At 41.4% G+C, this 24,130-nt stretch overlaps 1 long non-coding RNA gene across 1 annotated transcript; it reads right to left on the reverse strand.

The window, feature by feature from the left end:
- Positions 1-9,559: 9,559 nt before the first annotated feature.
- LOC309719703 lies at positions 9,560-23,293 on the reverse strand. The gene is made up of 3 exons (XR_014280299.1): positions 23,192-23,293; positions 22,557-22,613; positions 9,560-9,593 (listed from the first exon to the last, which is right to left on the reverse strand). It is a non-coding gene; the product is annotated as an uncharacterized lncRNA (long non-coding RNA).
- Positions 23,294-24,130: the final 837 nt, after the last annotated feature.

The following is a 24,130-nucleotide window of genomic DNA, read 5'->3' on the forward strand; positions in this document are numbered from 1 at the left end:
AAGGGACTGTGGTATAACAAGTGACTGTAGAAGAACCGTTGACTGCACGTAGCTGTGTATGACTGTATGCATGTATATGTATATGTATATGACTGTATATAACCACGAAGAAAACCTTACACAAACATGTTTCATCCTTTCAGCCAGTGTGAAGCTGTCACATGGATACCACGCTCACTCCTTAAATGTTTTGTTATTCATAACCACAATCTTTTCCTGCCACTGCCATGTGGTTTTATTCCCAGCCTTGTAGTTTTGCATGTTTTCTAGAAGATACGCAAAGTCAAAAGCCAGAAAAGTCAGTGAGCCAAAGAAATATTGAAATCTTCCTTGAATTAATAATCTTTCAATTGCTGAAAGTTGATTTTAGTGTGGCCCAATAAAACTTACGAAGTATAAAAAGTCTTCAAAGAGTATTATTCCGTGTTTTCCTTTCAGTCTCTGTAACCCAGTTCTCGAGTTATAAAATCTGACGGTACCCTGCAGCTTGATAGTTAAAGTTACCTATATGCCTCTCACTCTCTAAAATAACCGCCTGCGCAGTGTACCGAGGCCTCGGCTATTTCTGTAACAGCTTTTTCACGATGGCCAACAGCTATAATTATTATGAGTCTTGCCAAAGTGACAGTGACAGAGACACTGAGAGAAAGAGAGTGAAGGCAGTATAAATAGAAACCTGAATCCATTATTGAGTGCAGATATTGGGGATGGTCTCTCCCTCGGGTGCAGAGGCAGAGTTGTGATCGCAACATAAATAGCAACCGCTCTCCTTAATGGAGAGTGTTACAATTTCCTGTCCTCATCCTCAGCAGAGGGACCCACTTAATTTGATAAAAGAGGCAATCAGATGACTGGTTGGCATGACAGATCAAACAAGTGGGTACAGCAGAGGATTTCCAGACCACATAGTTTGTATCTGCATACAAAAATGTAAATGTCAAGGAGAACAAATGAAAGCAGCTTGAAGATGACATAACTCGTTCCAGTGTTAAGGCATTAGCTCGGCAAAACAACTCATAACTCAAAGTTCACCTACTACCACGTGTCTATATCTGGCTGTCATAAGTTAAACGTGTGATTAGATATGTGTCATAGCAACAGTACAGGAGAAATACTCAATATAAAATTAGCAGTAGCACAGAGTGGAAGTTAAAAAACAGTTGTTTAATTCAACATTTTATTCAATAAATCCCGTGCACCACCACCGTCCTGAGATAATGTTAGCTGAGGGAAGTTGCATTAAATCAGCTCGACTGAAACACCATCCAACACTGGACACAGCGTGATATTCTGAGCAAGCTAATGGCTCAGCCACAGGAGTAGAAATTGCGCAGCAACCTCCTTGCAAGTATAAAAGAGCATTAAAAAATAATATTTAAAAAAAATGTGAAGTTTCTTTTAAATGAGAAGCACCAGATATGAGATTTTCTAATGATTTATCATAGTTAATTGCTGTGTTATCAGAAACAGATTGCATGCAGTTGCCACCTTGACCCCATTTGTTTGCAGACTGATAGCAGAGTGACTCCAGCTTCTGGAAACATTTTATGGCAGGCTTTAGTGAAAGCGTTTGTATGCTTGACAATCTTATTGGATAAAAAAATAAAGACAAAATTTATTTGTCTTTATTTAAAACGATTTTTATAGTTTCAAAATAAAGTGCAATATTCACTATAATATAGTTTCTAATGTTTTGAGTCCTAAAATCCTGCCATGATGTTTCTTTACCGCTTATCCAGCTTAGAGTCCCCGGGCACTGGAGCCTATCACAGCTGTCTCTGTGTGAGGAGTAACTCAAATAAATGACATACAAAGAACTCAGAGTAAATGCACTTTTTCTTTTTTAGAATTAGGTCACAAAACCGATTAAAACTTAAGTCAAACTTTCGTAAGTCAATGTTAAAATCATGTCTTAAAACTGGAAGGCATGTGGATGAGGCAATACAGGTAGGAGAAAGAATGAAAGAACCTCTGACATGACCTCTGACCTCTTACTTAAGAGCCAATGAGCTATTTGGAAATGTTATGACACACAATCGCTGTAAACTGAGTGGACAGTTTTGCATTCTTGAACGGTGGAAGTATCAGTGTCACTCATGCCAGATCTTTAAATTGAAATTTATGCCATTCTTCAAACTGTGTGTGTGTTTCCCATAGGAAAGCATGAACACACACATACATGATGGCTGTTTAACAATCTATCCAAGGGGACTCCCATGCCTCTAGTTTTAGTTTTAAATGTATTAAGTTATATCTGCTACCTGCAGGTATAGCGGAGTCTTGTGGAGGTGCCCAGCTAAGATATTTATGGACAATAAAGATGTGAAGTTTTCTTTATGCTATTACCAAAGACATCCACAGTATTGAGGAAGTTGTCTGGGCTCTGGGGCACAGCAAAGCACATCTCATCCCCTCAGGGGATGGGAAAAACTTCTTACTGATAGAATTAATGTCAACTAAATTTTGTTTTTGAACCCTTTTAGGTCTTGGAGCTCTTTCCTTCGATTGCATGCCTGCCAAAAGTTCAGGCTTGTTTTACTTTTAGTCTCTATTCCTGTCCCCCTTTTTATCTTCTTTGCCTTCTCCAACTGCCTCTTTTCTTTTGCCAAAAATGAAAGAAAAAAAGCCCAATGAGACCTACTCCAGCTGTCCCAACATCCAACTAACTGAGAAAAGGGAAAGCGACATTTCTCCTGTTCTCGTTTCGTTGTAAGGTTGTGTCTTAATTTTGCACCCAGATGTAGGTGTGACAGTGAAGCTTACAGAAAAGTGTTATTTAGCTAATGCAATAGCTTATCTGTTGCCCATTTAACAGGTTCATTTGACCATGCATGCGCAGGCAGTTGCACATCCATCACTGTACCCTAAATCTAAATCTTCTAACATGTCTTCAACATAAAAAACTGAGTGATCTGCATTGTAGTGGAGTGGATTTTTGTCCACTTAAGACAGTTCCAGTCTGTGATGTGACTGTCTAAACAGATTTAGGTCCTCACAACATGAGCAATGCCGTGCACCCGCATACGCAGAGTTTGTTCTGACACCTGCTGTAATTGTATACGGTGCTACAAAGCAACACGATCTGACTGTGCCCTGCGCATGTTGAGCATGTTAGACCCATACAGGATGCCATCCGGGGCGGACACATGCATTTCTGTATGTGTGTGTATGTGTGTGTTTGTATGCATTTCAGTAAATCACTTGTGTTCTAAGGACTTGAGTAGGCAGTAGGAAAGTGATCAGTCTAATTGCTTTTCCCGCTGTGCTTCGTACTTGTACGTCCTCTCTGACGTCAGCACATAAATGTTTCTGCAAATGTTTCTTTCGCTCTGACCTTCTGGTCATTTATTGTGAGTGTGTTAATGCCTTTATTTCTTTTATTCTTGCCCTTAACATAACCATATTTATCGTCTGCAGCCAGACTTTGTAGGAACTCTTGCTTCAAAAATGTCAGTTTTGCACCTCTTTCAGTGATCAGAGGAGACGTCTGAGGAGAAGCGATATCGACTTTTCTCTTATTCTTACTTTTGGACAGTTGACAGTTAAACAGTTGCTTTATTTCACACAGCTGCAGGGCATGAAATGGGGGTAATGACTGGTCTAGAAAGCAATAATGCAACAGCTTGGACAGGGTGAATGTTTGGCATGCAAACCTCAGCGGTCTCTGGAGTCCTGCTAACTTCAGTCATCCTCTCTTCTGACCTTTCATTCAACACCACCAGTGGGCCGTCGTTTCTGCTCATCCAGCACTCCGCTCTATGCAGGATGGCTGAAATCAGCTGCAGTATCATTGCACCTTTACTTGTTAAATAAGTGGCAGTTTAATAAGAATCATTAAAAGGAGAAAAACCTGGTGGCCTTAACTTTTTATGAAAGGTTGGAAACATTTTAGTAGCATGCTTGCTGTGAAAAACGTATGCGCAGCGTATTTGAACTGCTGATTTAGCCCTTCCTTTAGCTATTTTTACTCTCTGACCGCATTGCTAATAAAAATCATGGTACAAGTTCCTGAATGAAATACTTAAAGGAAGCTATATCAGCGTAGGCAGGAAGTCACACAAAAATGAGTAGACGCTTGAGAGATAACAACCCTGAATGTCATACAGGGACAGTCACAGCCGCACTTCCAGTCATGCCGAAAGCTATACATTCTGCTTAGCTTTAACAAAAAACTTTATATTACTACCAACACTTAGAAACAAATCAGGTTTTACTGTTTGCCTTCCTTATACTATCCACTTTTATGTGAGAGAGCCTCTGGATAAGAGGCCCTCTCACATGACTCTTTACCTCAACAACCCTCTCAGATAAGGGATGTACAAGCAAGGCTTTTCACTGCTGACCTCAGATAACCTGTAGAGAGGGTTATGTTGTTAGTCTAATGCTTTATATAGAGTGGCGGGGCTCTAAATCTTACATAATATATACACACATGCACCGCACATACCTACGCCCAATGTGCACTTTTATGGGTTTTAATGGAAATATCTAATCAGCCAATCACGCAACAGTAACTCAAATAGTTGTTACAGTGAAGGTGTGCAGAAGAGTATCTGTAAATGCATAACACAATGGACCTTGAAGCAGACTGACTTCAGCAGCAGAAGAGCACACCAGGGGCCACTCTTGTTAGCTAAAAACAGGAAACAGAGGCTAGCGCTAGCAAGGCTAGGTTTGGTCAGAAATTTGTGTAAACAACGTGAAGCGTGGCTCCATCCTGTCTTGTATCAGTGTTTCAGGCTGTTGATTGCGATGTAATGGTGTAGGAGATATTTTATTAGTATGCCTGTAATACCAGCTTAGCACCATTTCAGCACCACATCCTACCTGAGTCTGACCGTGCCTTTATGACCACAATGTACCCATCTTCTGACGCTTCCAGCAGGATAACATCCCGTGTCACGAAGCTCAAATCATCTCAAACGGGCTCCTTGAACACATCAGTGAGTTCCCTGTACTCAAATGGCCTTTACAGTCACCAGGTCCAAGTGTAAAAGAGCACCTTTGGGATGTGGTTGAAGTACCTATGATCTATGCATATCTAAAGCTTACCCAAATAAAAGATACAACAGAAGGAGCTAACATTACTTCATATGCAAATATGAAGTAAGGTTCCCTGAATGGCTGTCACAGAACTGTTAATTTCATCAGCTTGGGAGTTTTGACCATTAGTCATATAATTGGAGGCAGTTAAATTTCTTTAAAGACTTTAAAGACAAGCTTTATGGAAGTGTAAAGCTGCCACCCAGACAAAAGAAAAATAGAGCCATATCACGTTATAAACAGGGGTGCACATAAGGAGTCCGCAGGTGCGCCTGGGGTGTCAAAATAAAAGACGCGCACCAGATAAGAGGTTGCAATGTGCATTTGCGTACATATAAAAGGCACTGTTTTTGTCCGCTAGAGTGGGATTTTCATGGCATATTCTGCACCACATCTCAGTGCGTTCATCATTTGTTTGAAGCCAGCTCACCTCCTGCAACCACTTTTCCGAGAATAAGTGCTTCTTTTGTGGTTCAGAGTCTTTCTAACATTTCTTTGGAGGTGGAGGAACACCAAAGTAATTGCTTAAAGGAGCTTGCTTCTTCGACATCTTCTAAACAAATGTCTGTCCTCCTCCAGAAAATCCTACTTACGCAAACGCGCGTTGCAACTTCTTATCTGGTGCTTTTATTTTGACAGCCCATGCGCACCTGCGGACCACTTATGTCAGGGGTGTCAAACTCAAATACGCAGTGGGCCAAAATTCAAAACTGGAGCAAAGTCGCGGGCTAACATTAATATTTATTGGAAAAAAAATCTTCCTCCAGATATAAGAATGAATCTTTTCTTATGGACTCAAATAAGTTTTGCTGGAAAACTGAATATGGAACAAGCAAAGCTTAATACTAAACAATATATATATTAGCTATATAATACCAGTAGGCCAGCTCTGATAGTAATTTGGTATGGCTTCGCGCGCCAAATGTAATTAGGCTGCGGGCCAAATTTGGCCCGCGGGCCAGAGTTTGACACCTATGACTTATGTGCACCCCTGGATATAAAGTGAAAGGTTTATTGTTCTAACAAAATACTTTTCATGTTTTTACAATATACTATCATGTTAGTACAATATACTTTTCACGTTTGAACAACATAATATCTCGTTATTACAATATAATATTTATATTGTAAGAATATGAAAGTTTTTTTGTCATAACGTGATACTTATTTTCAAATGTGAAAAGTATATTTTTAGAAAAATAAACTTTTCACGTTATAACATGATATAGCTCTTTTTTCTTTTGCCTGGGTGGCAGCTTTATGCTTTTGTTAGGTTTTGTATTGTTCATTGTCATTTATGCTTAGAAATATTTACTCATATATGCTTAGAAGTATATAATCATTTGTAGATTGAAAGAATGTCTCATCCTAGGAGGTCTGTAACAACTCTGTGTAGCATGAAGAGGGGGGTGCGTTCACTCCTCTACAGAGTGTTCTGGCATAGATCACACACCTCCTAGGAGAGGTCGTATCTTCTCTTTGTTGATATATGGCATAGCAAACACACGTATATATCTCTTTAAGTATAAGAGCCTTTTGTTCAGATGGACCCGCTGGACTCCTGGCACCAGCTTTGGGGAGTCTTCACAGGGTCACATCTTGACCTCACACACACACACACACACACACACACACACACACACACACACACACACACACACACACACACAAAGGCAAGGTACTCTTTGTGTGTATGTAGACGTCATATGTTAATGAACCTATGCATATTCATGTAACCTCAATAAAAGAGCAGTGTTACGGGAGAACGGACGAGAGCAACTGGAGTCAAGCGAAGAAACGGCGTTTGTCCGGTTTTCTCCCGTGCACGAGAAACATGAAGAACTTTGCCTACTCGTGTCTTGCTTTGCTGTGTAATTATATTGTCTTCAACGTTCCAGCGGATAGGTTCAAGCTACAAACCTATCAGCTTTCTTACAAATATGATGAAAAACCCTATTAAGTTCTTTTAAAATGGAAAACTGAAAATCAACCAACTATACAAAAATGTATAGTTGGTTGATTTTTTTTTAGTCGGTCCTGCTTTCAAAACCTCTTAACTTGTACATTACAACTGAAATTTAGATTTTACTTTATTACTTAGTATTGCAACTAATTATCCACAATCTAGTTTAACGAGAAAAATAAAGTCATATCACACGGCTCAGCCCTCATGTTGGACATGTGTGTGCTTGAGCTCTGGCTAAAAGGATGCTTTCCACAGAGTATCCTCATGGGATAAACACGATCCGGCTATATGCAGCATGTGTATGCCAGAGTTTCTACCTATAAGTTTAACTCTGTTAGAATTTCACATCAGTGCTACTGCTAGCAAAGTTTGCCTGACAGCCTGCTGAGGTTAAAACAGCAGAGCTGCACTGTTTTATTTTAGCTTTCCTCTTATACCCCTTTTTTAAAATACACTTCTAAAACTAAATGTTAATGATGAAAGACTAACCTTTTTCCTTATACACACAAGCAGATCACATAATGAAGTGGTGAAAAATATGCTTTTGTGTGTTGGGATCCATTTTTTGCATCTCTTCAGTGTTCATGCAGCCCTCTCATATTAGATAATTAAGGAAGTTTGAGAGATGACCCAAAAACAATGTTTCTAACCTCATTATTAGATTAACTCAACATTTTGTGTGAAATGTTACTCAGATAACTCATTCTGAAATTAAACCAACAACACAGGATCCTGGAGCTTTCTTCCCTTTTCCTAAATTAACAAACTTTTACATTAAGAAAATCCATAACTAATTGAAAACTATGTTTGTGATGTCAGCAGACTCTTGCTTCTTCTTTGGAAAAGTAAATTGTGTTGGAGTAAAATCTTGTGGCATCTGTGTGTTTTCTACAAGCTGATTAAGCATTAACTGGAAGAAAGTGAATGAAGACTCACATGGACATTGTTGTCATTGACCACACGCACAGTGTGTGTGTGTGTGTGTGTGTGTATGTGTGTGTGTGTGTGTGTGTGTGTGTGTGTGTGTGTGTGTGTGTGTGTGTGAGAGAGAGAGAGAGAGAGAGAGAGAGACAAGTGTTAACGTTACAGAGATGACCCATGGGGCTTATAGGAGTTGATTGCAGAGATGCCACTCAGGGTTCAGAGAGTGTGCTTGGGTACATTTAAGTGCGTGTCTGTGTGTGTGTGTGTGTGTTGGTAGTTTACTATACTTGTGGGGACAAACAGCCCTCGTGGGGACCAAAATCCCGGGTCCCCATGAGTTTGAAGGCATTTTTGAGACTCAGAATGTGGTTTTGGTGTCAGGGTTACAATTAGGTTATGGTTAGGTTTAGGGTAGGGGTCAGGGTTAGGCATTCATTTTTGATGGTTGGGGTTAGGGTAAGCAGCTAGGGAAAGCATTATGTCAATGAGATGTCCCCACAAGGACATAAATACAAACGTGTGTGTGTGTGTGTGGTTTAATGAGCAGTCTGTCTGCTCTAAAGTCTGTGGCTGCTGGTGTCACCCTACTCCGAGAGTTTTATTACAGTTTAACACAACTACTAAGACACCTCTCTTAAAACTTTCTAGCTTTTTGTCAAAAGTGTGAATGCAAAACCTCCAACTGATCAGGCAAGTTGCAACGCTGCAAACAGACAGCTTTTTGTTTGGGGAAACTATTTCCACAAACTCATGCACAATGATCACATTTCTTTCATTCAGCTTGTTTTGTCCTTCTCTTCTGGGTCATGGATACTTTGAACAGAAGCTCGCTTAATCAGATTGTTTAATGATCTACGGGCTGATTGGTGAGTCTCAGCAGTCAGCCAGAATCCCTTTAAAACAGACACTTAGATTTGGTTTTCTTTGACCAGCCTTTGCATGGTGAGTTTCACTTTCTTCCTTGTGGACACAGGCTTATAGTAACAACAAGGTATAAAAATAGATTTGCTGCAGGAGCCATCACTCAAATAATTTTCCTCTGAATTTCCCTATTAGCAAAACCACAGAGAGTCTGTGGAGACTGAGTTGAACAACTGCTTCTTGTCTTGCTCTTCTCATCCTCCTCATCCACTAGCTCCCAAACACACACACACACAGTCTTCCCACTCTGCCTCAAAGACTCAGCAGATCCACATCTTGGTTTCAGTGCACACCACACTGTGCAGTCTGAGCTCGTACTGTTTATAATGCTTTCATCACTTTCATCATTAGATACAAGCCAGAACAATCTTTAGTACTTCTGCAAGCAACAACACCCAAGCTGTGGTTGAGTTTAGCTTCTGCCATCTGCGGTTACAACTGTGCATCACATGTGTTCAGAGTAGTTGAAAAAGAGTATATGAAGTCTGCAAAAAGTGTTCAATTAGGTGATTTCTTTATTGAGTTTAACAGTGATCGATTAAAGCCTTGAACATTTTGCTCAGAGAATGTGACGTGAGTCAGACTGCGCCACTATCACAGCTTTTTACTGCTTAAAAATGGCTGTCAGTAGGAAATAAGAAGACTTATCTTTTCATTCTGAATATAAACCCAGCCTCTTCACATCTCTGCTCCTTTGAACTACTGGTGCTTATCTGGAAAGGCCTCTGGAAACCCATACCTGAAAGATTTATGAGAGGCTTTAAGTTCAGACACAGATACAGATGATTCAATAAAGAAAATGTATGCATCATGAAGCACACTGACGGGCTATTTCAGGGCAAACTGGGGTTTCTGCTTTAATTCTGGTATGTGACCACATTATTTTTTGATTTCTCCCCTCCCTTTACCACACCTGTGGGTTTCCCTCAGAGTTTCATAGCCTGAGAGAGGAGAACAAAAATGAGCAAACAAAACAATGCTGTAATTTCACACACCACCCTTCATAATTGTGGATTGTTCTCAGACACTCCCTTATTTGAGATGTAACGTCATAACAAAATTGTCGAAGAAGTAACAGAGATATGATGTAAGCTTGAAACCAGGAGTAGAACTACCAAAGAAAATTCACAGATAAAGGCAGTGGACACAGACAGAAAAGAGAAGCCGTGAAAGCTCGGGGTAAGGTGTCGGCTGCACCAGTGAGATCGTGAGTAATGGACACCAGCAGGCTGGAGCATCAAATTTATCCTCCAGACACTGGATCTGTCGCCGCCTGTGCCCAGCAACTCAGGATCAGAGCGAATGCTGCCGCCACTTTTTGGTTAGATTATCAGCTACTGATAGGTGCCGAGGTCGGGAGTGAGCGAGAGAGAGAAAGCGAAAGAGACAATATATGTGTGTGTGAGTGTGTGTATGTGTGTGTGTGTGAGTGTGTGTGTGCACACTTTTTCACACGTGTAAATCAGTGTAAGCCTGAGCAACAGAGGCATGACAGAACAGTCCAACAAGTGAACCAGACAATGAGGCATAAAGCTGAATGAGTGGGATAGGTTTGACGTGCGTGATTGGAAATAACTGTGAGGTTCAGGAACAGGGCCGCACCCATCCTGTCATAAATGCCTACCTTTGCCTCTCCCTCTTCTTCTGCCTGACACTGACTCACATTGATCCTCGAGCGAAACCTTTCCCAAAGCCCATGTTCTTCATCTAGTCTAGTCTCCATCTAGCACTCCTTCTCCTGGTGCTTGCTCGTGAAATCTGGATGCCCCCCCACCAACCCCCAGAGTTATGTATTACTTGCACAGTTGCCTCACAGCTGAGCTTCTGAGCCACGACTGCTCTTTTATCTGCTGCACTTCTGCACCCACATACTCAGGTCTGAGTTCGTTTCAGCGCCGCAGAGCCGCAGAGAAACACCGGGCAAGGTGCAGTACATTGTTACGAGACAGAAAAGGAGGTACCTTGTGGAAATTATGGATTCTCAAAAGAGAGCGCAGGCGGCTCTGATGAGTCAGTGCTGCTTTGTGGCAGATGGTTTGGCATTGGCAACAAATGTGGGCGCCGCCAAACAATTTCACTGATCAGGAGGAACTGTTGTTGTACAAGCTGCATTTTAATGGAAGCACTGAATGGAAATGGAAGCATTTCTTATCTCGGGAAAACGCTTTTCTGTAATGTAACCTGAATGCTTTTCATTAGAGCAATAGAAGAGGAAAATATTCTGACTGTAATAAACATCCGAAACCAGAGAAACGCTTTCAGCTCGACGTGCTTTCTGTGAGGCAGATAGAATTAAAAAAATAAAAATAAATGTGAGCATCTGCTGTAGCAGAACATGACTGCCACTTTCTGATGATTCATAATGATAAGGCAGGGAGTGCAGACGCTGATATCGGTGTTTGTGTTTGCTAATTTAACTCACTTTCCTCTTATCTAGCCTGTAAAACTGCAGTTCTCTACAGTAAGTGGCAATAACAGTTTAATGTGCGTGACTGATAAATGAAAGCTCAACAACTTGCATCACAACATTTATAAAGAAAATAGGTTTAATTGGTGAAACAACAATATTGTGCTGTTCCACCTTTTGCTGACCCGACTCTATTAGTCCCCTGAAGGTGTGCTGTGGTATCTGGCATCAAGAAGTTAGCAACAGATCATTTAACTTTGTTTAAGTTGAGATTTGGGACCTACATCTCCGACTACCTCACCGACAGGCCACAGTACGTCAGGCTGAAGGACATCACGTCGGACACTGTGGTCAGCAGCACAGGAGCACCACAGGGAACTGTGCTGTCCCCACTTCTCTTTACCCTGTACACCTCTGACTTCTGCTATAACTCTGAAATATGCCACATTCAGAAGTTTGCAGATGACACGGCCATCATGGGGTGTATCTCGGATGACCAGGAAGAGGAGTACAGGAGCCTGGTGAGGAACTTTGTCACATGGAGTCACACAAACCACCTGCAACTCAACACTTCAAAGACCAAGGAACTGGTTGTGGATTTTGGGAGGTCCAGAGCAGGTCCACTGCCAGTTCAGATAGAGGGAGAGGAGGTGGAGGTGGCCAACACATACAAGTACCTCGGGCTGTGGGTGGACAACAAACTGGACTGGTCATGCAACACGCAGAACCTGTATAAAAAAGGCCAAAGCCGACTGTACTTCCTCAGGAGGCTGAGGTCTTTCAACATCTGCAGGAAGCTCCTGAGGATGTTTTACCAGTCAGTGGTCGCAGGAGTCCTTTTCTATGGCGTGGTGTGCTGGGGGAGCAGCACAGCAAAGAAGGACTCATCCAGACTGGAGAAACTGATCAGGAAGGCTGGCTCTGTGGTCGGCATGAAGCTGGACACTCTGGTGACAGTGGCAGAGAAGAGGACCTTAAAGAAACTGATGGACATTATGAACAATGCCGGGCATCCTCTGCACATGGTCGTAAACAATCAGAGGAGCCTATTCAGCGACAGGCAGCTTCTCCCAAAGTCAAAAACCAACAGACTTAAAAACTCCTTTGTCCCACACGCCATCAGACTGTTTAACTCCTCACTGGAGGGGAGAGGGAGGAGAAACAGGAGGACAGGTGCTTTTCTACACGGTGCAATATTTGCAATATTTGTTTTTTGTTTTTTGTCTCTTTCTTATATTTGACTGTGCAATAATCACTGTGCAATATACTCACTCAAATGAGCAATCCTATTTATCCATATTGTATATTCTGTATCTATATATGTGTATATGTGTATATATGGTGTATTTATGCTTATATCCTTACTCTCATTCCCCTAATGTATCTGTAACGTGCAACTTCTATCGGTGCTTTGCTACTGGAAACTGAATTTCCCGGAGGAACCCACCCGAGGGATTAATAAAGTTTCATCTATCTATCTATCTATCTATCTATCTATCTATCTATCTATCTATCTATCTATCTATCTATCTATCTATCTATCTATCTATCTATCTATCTATCTATCTATCTATCTGGATCGGACTTGTTTGTCCAGCACATCCCACAGATGCTCGATTGGAGTAAGATCTGGGAATTTGGAGGCCAAGTCAACACCTTAAACTTGTTGGTGTGCTCCTCAAACTTTTCACTGAACATTATCCTGCTGAAAGAGGCCACAGCCATCAGCGAATACCGTTTCCAAGGGTGTGCATGGTCTGCAGCAATGCTTAGGTAGGTGGTATGTGTCAAAGTAACACCCCCATGAATGACATGACCCAAGAATCAGACTGCCTTCTTCCTGTAGTGCATACTGGTGTCAGGTGTTCTCCAGGTAAGCAACGCACATGCACATGATGTAAAAGACAACATGATTAATCAGACCAAGCCGCCTCCTTCCATTGCTCCATGGTCCAGTTTGGATGCTCATGTGCCCATTTTTGGCACGTTCAGTAGGGGAGAGAGGTCAGCACGGGCACCCTGAGAAGCAGCACAAACGTTTTCAGCAACTTGAGCTAAAGTAGCTCGTCTGTTGAAGCACACCACACAGGCCACTCTTGGCTGCCCATGACGCTGTGACTGGTTCACCACTGTTCCTTCTTTGGACCACTTTTGATAGATACTGACCAATGCAGACAGGGGACAGCCCACAAGAGCTTCTAACACATCAACCTTGAAGACGAAATGTTCACTTGTTCCCTAATATATCCCACCTACTAATATGTGCCACGATGAAGAGACAATCTGCATTATTCACTTCACCCGCCAGTCGTCATAATGTCATGTCTGATCAGTGTATACAGTTCAGCAGATTAGTCTTTTAAAACCTATGCAGCAGGATCCAGCACAATTGTAGTGAAAAGAAATATCATGAAGCCAGAGACAGTGATAAGGGGGATGAAGTCAGTTTACAGTTCTCTATATCAAATCATTCTGAGCTTCACACGCTATAAATGAGCAGCCTCTGGTCTCTGGAGACCGAAGTTTCAAATGCCTGATTAATCTCTGTGTAAAATGACTCCTGGCTCTTTCAGCGTCAGTGCTGCCAGCAATCGTTTACTTTGAACAATACTTGAGTTTCAGGATGCCCACTCTTGTGCATGTTCGTGCCTGGACAGCTACCAGTATCAGCTGCACCGGGCAAGCCAAATTAGCTACAGAGCATGAGTAGAAGAGCGATGAAGCAGATCCGTCCAAGAGTATCTTCAGAGCTGAGTGCCTGATATGAGCATTGAAATCACAAGGGACAGACACAAAGATAGAAAAATATCTGAAGTAAAGCTTTCAGAGCACACTGAGGACTGAGCATCCACTATTTCAACAGTACATTTACAGTCTGACAGATGAGAAGCACTGAAGCCATACAGCCAAAACTTTCCCCCAACTTTCCAAAAGCAAATTTGGAAAAAAATTTAAAAAGCAGATCTCAGACTGAGTGGGACAGAGCTCTGCCTACTTCAGTTCTCTGTTTTGATTGATGCACAGTCAGCAGGTACTGATCACATGACCTCTGGGGCCTGCTGCTAATGTATGTAAAAGTTTACTGATGTGTACCAGAGCTTGTCTGTGCAGAGCTCTAAAAGTCAAAGCCACCTAAAAAGACTTTGAGGTTAACGGAGAGTCAGAAGAACTGAATTAGCAGTGGTAGTCAGAAGCCCTGCAGCAGCTTTCTGAACAACCTGCAGAAGTATTTATTCACGAACCCTTACAATTGTTCTGGAAGCAATCTCGTCTCATAAACAAAGTCTGTACAATATTAATTTCCCTGATAATTTTGTGTGGGATGCGTGTCGGCCACAGTTTGGGCAGCACAATCTTAGGTTTTTTAGCTCCTATTAAATAGTCCTGCTAATAATTGATTACCTGGCTTGAATTTCCTCAAACATCACTGTGATCATGCCCTCCGAAAAGTTAGATTTTCTCTTTAGAGACCATCCAAATGCAGAAAGATACCAATTTAGGGTGATTTGAAATTTTGCGTGGGTTCTGTTTGGGTACTCCAGCTTCCTCCCGGAGCCCAAAAACATGCAATTAGTGGGGTTAGCTCAAGTGGTCACTCTAAATTCCCCATAGGTGTGACTGTAACTATGAATGGTAACACCGGGCTCTCCGCATTAACCCTGTCTCAGATTGCCGACCTGTCCAGGGTGTATCCCGACTCTCGCCCTATGGTAGATGGGATAGGCAAAGGTGTAAGCGCCCTGTCCCTGTGACCCCGATAAAGAGAAACAGGAGAAAATGGGATTCACACAACCTGTTAAAGCATTTTTTAGAAATCAGTCCTTAAGTGCACCATTGTGCAGGAGTTCTAGTCTAAATCTACTACTTTTTTAAATAACTGAACTACCTCCAGATCAACGCCAGTAAAACCAAGGAACTGGTGGTAGACTTCCGCAGGCACAAGCATTCTCCACTGCAACCACTGAACATCCAAGGTATGGACATTGAGGCTGTGGACAGCTACAGGTACCTTGGTGTTCATCTGAACAATAGACTGGACTGGACTCATAACTCAGACGCCCTCTACAGGAAAGGGCAGAGCAGGCTGTACCTGCTGCGGAGACTCAGGTCGTTTGGAGTGGAGGGCCCACTCCTGAAGAAATTCTATGACTCTGTTGTGGCTTCTGCTATCTTTTATGGTGTGGTCTGCTGGGGCGGCAGCATCTCTGCTGGGGACAGGAAGAGACTGAACAGGGTGATCCGAAGGGCCAGCTCTGTTCTAGGATGCCCTCTGGACCCAGTGGAGGTGGTGAGTGACAGGAGAACGGCGGCTAAGCTGTCATCCCTGTTGGACAACATCTCCCACCCCATGCAGCAGACTGTGACAGCACTGAGCAGCTCCTTCAGTGGGAGACTGCGGCACCCACGGTGTGGGACGGAGAGATTTCGCAGGTCTTTCCTCCCCACTGCTGTCAGACTCCATAATAAAGACTTTAACTGATCAAGCACACACATCCATACATATGCAATAATGCTAAGTGCAATAATCCTTTCTGTCATCGTTGTATTTTTACTCAGTTGTATATAGTATTTGTATTTGTATTCTATTTTTATCTTATTGTATATTTATTTTTATTTTATTCTACTGTATATAGTATTTTATTTTATTCTATTCTGTACAGTTGTGTACTGTATTTATTCTTATTGTATTCTAATTTTTGCCTCATAACTTTTGCACTGTCCACTTCCTGCTGTGACAAAACAAATTTCCCACGTGTGGGACTAATAAAGGTTATCTTATCTTATCTTATCTTATCTTATCTTAAATAAATAAATAAATAAATAAATAAATGAGGCATCAAATATCAAACAATTAACTCAGCAAACACACAACACACAACATACAACATACAAACAGGAAACCAGGTAAAAATCTCAAATCTCAAAGGCAATAACAAAGCAGAAAGCAGAACAACCGCACCAGTGTACTATACGTGGCAAGCGATTACAATATAAAACAGGAAGTGATCGTTGGGTTGCCAATAGGGCTGCCACGATTAGTCGACTAGTCACGATTACGTCGACTATCAAAATCGTCGACGACTAATTTAATAGTCGACGCATCGTTTGAAGCTTTGTAAGATCCCAAAAGACGCAGGAATTAGTAGGATTTAAGAGTGTAATAACGGACTGAAACAGAAGATGGCAGCACTGCATGTACAAGGATGCCAGCTGCCGTTAAACCCCGAAGAAGAAGAAGCTCTGTCCCAGAATTCATAGCGCGGCCCAGCCCAGTTTCCAACAATGGCGGCAGCTAGTTAGTTTTAATGTTACTCTTATTATTCTTTCTGGGTCACAAAATAAACGTTTAACATATTTTCAGGCGAGAATGTAGCTGTGTAAACCTCAAATATCTGCTCAGTTTATCAAGACACCACATATTTTCAAAAGCGCTCCGACGTTTTCGGAGACATCTGTTACCCACTAGCTCGATAGCGAGCCGGGGGCTAGGCTCACTAGAGCCGTGAGAACACCGGACTCCCGGCAGATCGTTTTCAAACCCACTGCCGTCTTTCGCTACTCAGGTTAAATATATATAAGTATAAGTATATAACTTAAAATGTTATTGTTTGGCTTTTTTTAGTATTTTATTTGTTCCTGAGTAAATCGGTTTGGCTGAGATTAAAGTTATAGTTCTTACACAGCTGAATAAACGTCAAGCAGACAGCTGATTATCAGAAGTGTGAGATGCTGGAAAATTTACTCCGGTGTCCCGTTATATTTTAGATAGCAAGGAGTTGATTAAACTTCACCGAAACAATCTGCAGATTTCATTAAAATTTAATAAACTATCATCTTGTCTTTATTTTTAGTTAGCACAGACCTTAAACACTTAAAGCTGTAAGCTAATGATAGTTATATAAGAGCAGATGCTGCTGGTGCAATAAGCTGTAGTTTTATGTCCAATGGATGATGATCTGATTAGTCGACTAATCGCAAAAATAATCGGTGACTAGTCGACTATCAAAATAATCGTTTGTGCCAGCCCTAGTTGCCAACGTGGATGTAACCACCATGACGTCACCCACAGGTTTTAGAATCCATATTCTGAGGTTTCACTTTTAGTTTTTTTGAGCTATGTGGATAAAACACTGCAGTGTTAACTTATCAGCAAACACAAACAAACTTGGTTGGTTAGAATGCTGCGTTCAGACTCTATGGGTGGACTTATTAATGCAAAGTAAAAGACTATTAAACACTAGAATTTGAGTCACCGGGTCACGCAGAAGAGCTGAAAGCACGGCCATGAAACAAAAATAAATAAATGAATAAACAATAATATCAAAGTCAAAGTCAACTTTATTTGTCGATTCTGCCACATGTACAGGACATACAGAGAATAGAAATTGCGTTACTCTCAATCCCTAGATAAATAGCAAATGAATATTTAAATATATTTAAATATAAAAGTGATTAAAAATGCAAGTAAAATAATTAAAAAGTAAAAATTTAAATAAATACAATTTTACATATAACAAGAAAGCTATACAATATACAATATAATGGGTAAGTGACATTGAGTGTAAACCAGGCAGAGTAGTGCAAATAGGCAAATAGTGCAAATGGAGATTTAGTAGTGTACGGTAAGAGAAAGTGTAACAACAAAGTCTTATGAGGTAATGGCAGTCCAATGCTCCACAAAGTGACTGGTAACTGGTGCAGGCCAGTGAGTGAGTCAGAGAGTGTGTGTGTTTGTGTGTGTGTGACAGAGTTCAGTGAGACCGTGGAGGAGAGAGGGGAGAGGGGGCAGAATCGGGAGGGAGTTAAGCTTCCTGACAGCCTGATGGATGAAGCTGTCCTTCAGCCTGCTGGTCCTGGCCTGGAGACTCCGCAGTCTCCTCCCCGACGGCAGCAGCTTGAAGAAGCTTTGCATTGGGTGCGTGGGATCAGCCGCTATGCAAAGGGCTTTTTTAGTGAGACGGGTGCTGTAAATGTCCTGGAGGGAGGAGCATTTCCCCTTTTTCTTGTTTCACAGGACATGTCAACTAATATTAATGTGACAGATTGCAGAACTGCATGAAAGGCTTTAACATAAACCTTAGCAGAGCTGCAATATTCATGCTTGTAATCAAGCCACTTATTTTTGTTGCTCCACATATTTTTTTTCTTAATTAATTCATGAATTTATTTATTTCTTAAGTCCAATAAAGGCAAAAAATCAGTGAAGATAAATACAAATATTAAAAAACTTGGCAGGAAGGACACGTGCGTGTGTGTGTTTGCGGATGGTGTGTGTGTGTAAGTGCAAGTATGTTTGCTTAATATTATTCCTGAAGATTTAACACTGTATATTAATGAGCCCATCTGAGTGTTAGATCCTCTGTCAGAAGATGACCGGCCTGTGTGTCTGTCTGTTGTGCGCATGTGTGTTACATTAGTGTATTTGTTGTGCTAATCACTGCCATGCCAGCTAATTCCTCCTCTATTTATATGAGTGTTATTTTGACAGCTGACTCAAAGCGGAAAGTTTTAGTGCCAGTGAGCTTGGAGAGCAGAAAACTCTATCACACATACACACAATAGATCATTTATCCCTCACAGTCACCCACACACAATTAGCATTGCCCCATGCTCCAATCAACGACTATGTGCGCAAGTCAGAAAGAGAAAAGGCGATGTGGAGACTGTGTCCAGGCCACACCAGTGTCAGATTCAGACCACAGTGATCCCCACATTAATACCCTGCCAATCTATTTTAGCTGAGGAGTCTCTTATGTAATCTGTCACGTTTTCCCAGCACCCCTTTGTCCGTCACCACATTGTCATTTAACAGTCAGCAGGTGCTCCTCTCATCCAAAGAGATGCAATGTTGGACCATGAAAGTAAACAGCAAAGCAATGAGTGACCCTCTGGTGAATTGATGCAGAGGATAATCTCCATATAAACTCTGTTTAAAAGGGACGGCGATGACAGATTTACTGTCCCAAAGCTGTGGGGCTGCGAGCAAACACAGGAAGACAGCCAGGAACACGAGCATGCAATGTGGTCTGCGTGTATCCACGCTGAAAGCTTCATTTGAAATATATAAGAGGGGAGATGCTGACATCTGGCAGCTAGCAGTTATGGAAAAGTCCAGATTATTGGAGATTAAAGGAGCTCCTGTTGCATTGAGTTTAGGACAGCACCTTACCACTTGCATCATTTATACATTAAGCTTGCCAGTTATTATTTTTAAGTCAGAGATAAAATGCTTAACCTAAAAAATGTCAGATGAATAATGAAAGACATGCTGGAAACATGCTGGAGGCAGGGTGAAGGTATGGGCACATATAGCTGCCAGTGGACCCGGGTCACTAGTGTTTATTGATGATGTGACAGCTGATAGACGTAGCAGGATGAATTGTGAAGTGTACAGGGATATACTCTCTTCTCTGGTTCAGCCAATTGCTGCAAAACTGATCAGACTTCACTGTGCAACTAGAAAAGGACCCAAAGCATACTGCAAGAGCAATTCAGGAGTTTCTCAAGGCAAAGAAATTGGATATTCTTCAATAGCCATCTCAATCACCTGATCTCAGAACAGCATAGCATGCATCTGAATTACTGAAGACAGAACTGGATGAGAGAAACCTACAATCAAGCTTAAGTGAATGTGGCTGCAGTGAAAGCAGAGCATCTCAAGGGAGGAAAACCCCAAAACAATCAATTCTCAATCACTAAACACAATGAAATCCATCCTTGAAACTAGAACCAGACAATGTTATTCTTAAAGAGATATTTTCTTTATTAGAGAAGTTAAATGACTAAGCAAAAAATGGAAACATTGCCTATTGTGTCATTGCATGAGAGCAAAGTCCAAAGAAAATTAGTTTCAAAAGCAGCAATCAGTTTGTCCCTGAACATTGCTTCTATTGATGCTTTTTCTGTGCAGTAAGTCAGACCATCTGACTAGAAAATCAGGTTTCCTTTGAGTCGTGACCGGAGAATTCATCCATTTATAAAGCTTTCGAGTCTCCTGCTGCTGTGGGGAAGGCCAGAGAGGATCGAAGAGACGGCAGACTGACAGCCACACACAATAACGCAGGCAGAGCTCCTTCAGTGACAGACTGCTGCATCCTCGATGCATGAAGGAGCGTTTCCGCAGGTCCTTCCTCCCTGCAGCTGTCAGACTGTACAATCAGAACTGCTCCCAACAAACATAGATGTCTACATCTGCGCTGTAACTGCAATAATTTAATCAACCGATTCAACCTGGTTCGCCTCTTATCTGTAGTTATTTGTATTTAATTTATTAACTGTACAGTACTCTGTTTATAGTAACCATTGTCCATATGTAAATATGTAAGAAAAATTGTGTATGTTTCTGTCCTGTGTACTGTTTGTTTGTTTGTATATATGTCTTTCTGGCTGCTGTTACAACCAAATTTCTCCTTGTGGGACAATTAAAGGATTATTCTAATCTAGAGAAAAGCAGTAAAGCGTTAAAAAAGGACAATAGACCAGATTTTTGTATTCATATTCATGTCTTGGTTTTGTATGGTAGCATTATCCTGCTTGTCTTGGCACTGAAGCGAGCTGAAATGGGTTGAGTGGCACACAGAGACAGGCTGAGGCACGGGGAAAGAAAAGGTGTCTGGTGGTGAGTTCATCTGCAGGTATTCAGACACGGAGGAGCACGGTTAATGTAGGACAGCTTTCCAGCAGGGCATTATTCAGCCCTAAATATAGACAGGGCAGAAGTAGGCCGAGCTGACAGCACTGCCAAAAGCCATAAAAATAAGACTTGATGTGAAGCCTTGTGTACAGTGAGTGAGGACTCACGGTTACACGTTCAATCTTCACTTTCCGCTTTCTTTTTTCTGCCCTGATTGAATGTGCAAATGTTTAAATAAATTCAATTAGCTGCTATTTCTGAGCTGTACTGAGCTTGTACATAATAGAAAAAGGTGGCAAAACAGTGTCAAAGCACCGTAATTGTGAAAAAAATATATACAAAAATGTCATTTTTATACTGGAAATGGCAGAAACACATACCTGTATATACACTTTGCCAAAACAAAATCAGTCTGGAGTTTAAGTGACGCATCATAAGCATTGCTCTCAGATACAGAATATATGGAGCAGGTGATTAAAGCCTCCCACAGAGTCACTGATATCAGTAAGATGAGATGTCTGCGAAGAACCCAAAGGATACTAAAAGACAGTTCTCACCCCAGCTGCAGCCTGTTCACCCTGCTGCCATCTGACAAGTGATACAGAAGTATCTGAAACCGCTAAACTCCAGACAGTTTCTCCTCTCAGGCTCTGAAAGTACTGAGCTCACCCTGTACACTTCACAAGTAATGGCTTTATTACTTTATCACTTGTCTGTTTATTCACTCATATTTAGTTTTCTGGAGGCATGCAGGGGCTTCATTGCAATTTCATTATGCAGCCTTGTGTTACACAATTAAAATGAGGCTTGAATCTCAAACTCCTCTGTATTAGCTCATTTGTATTAGCTCACTGATTGTTACAGCTGTAATCGCAACTAGAGAAACAACAGTCTTCAGAGAATTTCTCAAACATGTCACCAGCTCAAAATCATATTCCTGAGCAAACCTCACTAAATAGCTAACTGATCATCTGCAAGGGAACGGCTTATTCTGAGAGTTTCACTCAGGATTTAGAGTGTCACAGAAACAGCACTCGTGGGTGTTGCTAACAACCTTCCTATGGTCTGTGACAGTGGATTCATTTCTGTAGACCAGAGTGCAGCATTTGAATCATATCTATCTGTCAGACTCCAACCTACTCATGTAAATGCGGAGTCGTCTTCAAACATTAGGGTTAATTATGGAGTTCCACAGGGCTCTGTGCTTGGACCAAGTCTATTTACATGATACTTATTTCCTTTAAGCAGAATTATTATAAAATATTCATTCATTTCATTTCATTCTCTCCCACAGAGATTCTTTTCCTCTCTTTTCTTTCCTTCACCCCAAATGGTTGTGACAGGGGGGTAAGGGAGATTTTCCTTCTCACCATCTCCACGTGCTTTTTAATTGGAGGTCATCTGATTTCTCTATTTTTGTCTTGTTATTTAGTTTGTTTGATATTGTAGGTTCTGTAGCCTGCGATATAAAGCACACTGAGGCAATAGTTGTGAGTTGGGGATATATAAATACAATGAATTTAATTAAATGAGGAAATCTTTTCCCTTTTTTTTTGGCTGATCCTTAAGGGGTCACCACAGCAAATCGTCCATCTCACCCTATCCCTAGCACCCTCCTCACACCAACCCTCTCCATCTACTCCTTCAATACATCCACAAACCTCCTCTGTGGTCTTCCTCTTTACCTCCTTCCTATGTACCCATGTGTAACTCTGCACCTTAAAGCAAGAGATGGAGAAAAATACATTTGCAAACACTTCAAAGTTAAGCAGTTAATAAGAATGTGTTGGTGGAAATAAGGGCATGTCACTATTTTAACAGAGATATGAACAGTTTCATCCTTTGAATAGGCGTTTTATTATAGTTTAGTGAGAAAGAATGACACAATTTTGAAAGCTGGTAGGGAGCCTGAATTTTAGTAAAAGACAGTTCAGCATGGTAGATTCTCATCATCTTCATTCGTGAGACTTCATGGGCATTCCTCTGACTCAGTACACCCCCTCCCTGCTGAGCTGACAATTCCTTTTCTAGAAACTCTGGCTTTTATCCACACAGCCTTAGTACAAACTTAACATCCTCATATCAGCCTTTCACCTTTTTTCCCCTGCACCCTTTTCAAACTCTTCCTTGTTGGACACAGAGCCACTTCTAGTGGGGCTGAGCGACGTAAACACCAGTACAGTGATAAGCCTCGACTTGTTCCGTGCACTTCGACCCAGAAACATCTAAACTGTATATTTCACAATTACCATCAATGAGGTATGTTAGCGTTCCTGCAGAAGGAAAAGAAGGTTACCTGAGCTTTGCATAACTGAGGCTGGAATGGAAGATGTGCGTAAAACCAAATAGATTTTCCAGCTACAGTTACACCTCACACTAAATAAAAACATGTGTCCACTTTCACCTCATGATACCTTTGCTAATTTTAGAAAGGTAATTCTGGGCGTGGTTGTGAAAATGCAAAACAGCAAAGTTCAATTGCACTTCTCAGAAAGAATGGCGGTAAATACTTCCTCAGAAAATTGATTTACCTGTTTATTTGTCTCCATTTCTCTTTTCAAGAGGTTTTTTTTTTTGTGTGTGGCTAGATCTGTTACACAAGAGTGACATGATTTCAGATGGCTACATGCTATAACCACTTATTAAGGAAGGTTGGTTGAAAAAGTCCCTGAAGGTTGCGAAATCCATTTTTATAGACCACAAAATGGTTGCAGGTCGTAAAAGAGATTCATACATATCTAACCAGACGCACTCAGTCCAGCCTCTGCGGCCTGGCGCACACACACACCTACAGTGATCGTGACTCATTAAGAAAGTCCCACTCTCTGCTTTACAGGAGATCCTGGCAGTGACTCATCACAGAACATTCAGGACGGGTTTCACATTTTGGGGATGAACGCTGCCGGCTCTACATGTGGAGGAAGCAAGGAATAAATGTGTATTCGTGAAGGTATCTGTCCGTTTGTGTGTGAGGAAGCTGCATCATCTGGCTGTTACATGACAGTTCTTTACATTTCACCCTTTCACTTTGTTAAACTGAAACGGGAGTAGCTATGATCACTCGGGAGATTAAACCAAGGCAGCGCATGTGGTGAATGTGGATTTTGTATCAATTAAGAAATCTAAAGTCATACTTTTAGCTGAGTGATGCCTTGAGTTTCTCCCAAATTCACCCATAAACCAAAAGTATAAGAACATCAGTAATTAACTGGCAGGACTGCAGTGTAGGCACCAG

Source organism: Aulonocara stuartgranti (genome assembly GCF_965226115.1).
Source record: "Aulonocara stuartgranti genome assembly, chromosome: 12".
Classification (NCBI taxonomy): domain Eukaryota; kingdom Metazoa; phylum Chordata; class Actinopteri; order Cichliformes; family Cichlidae; genus Aulonocara; species Aulonocara stuartgranti.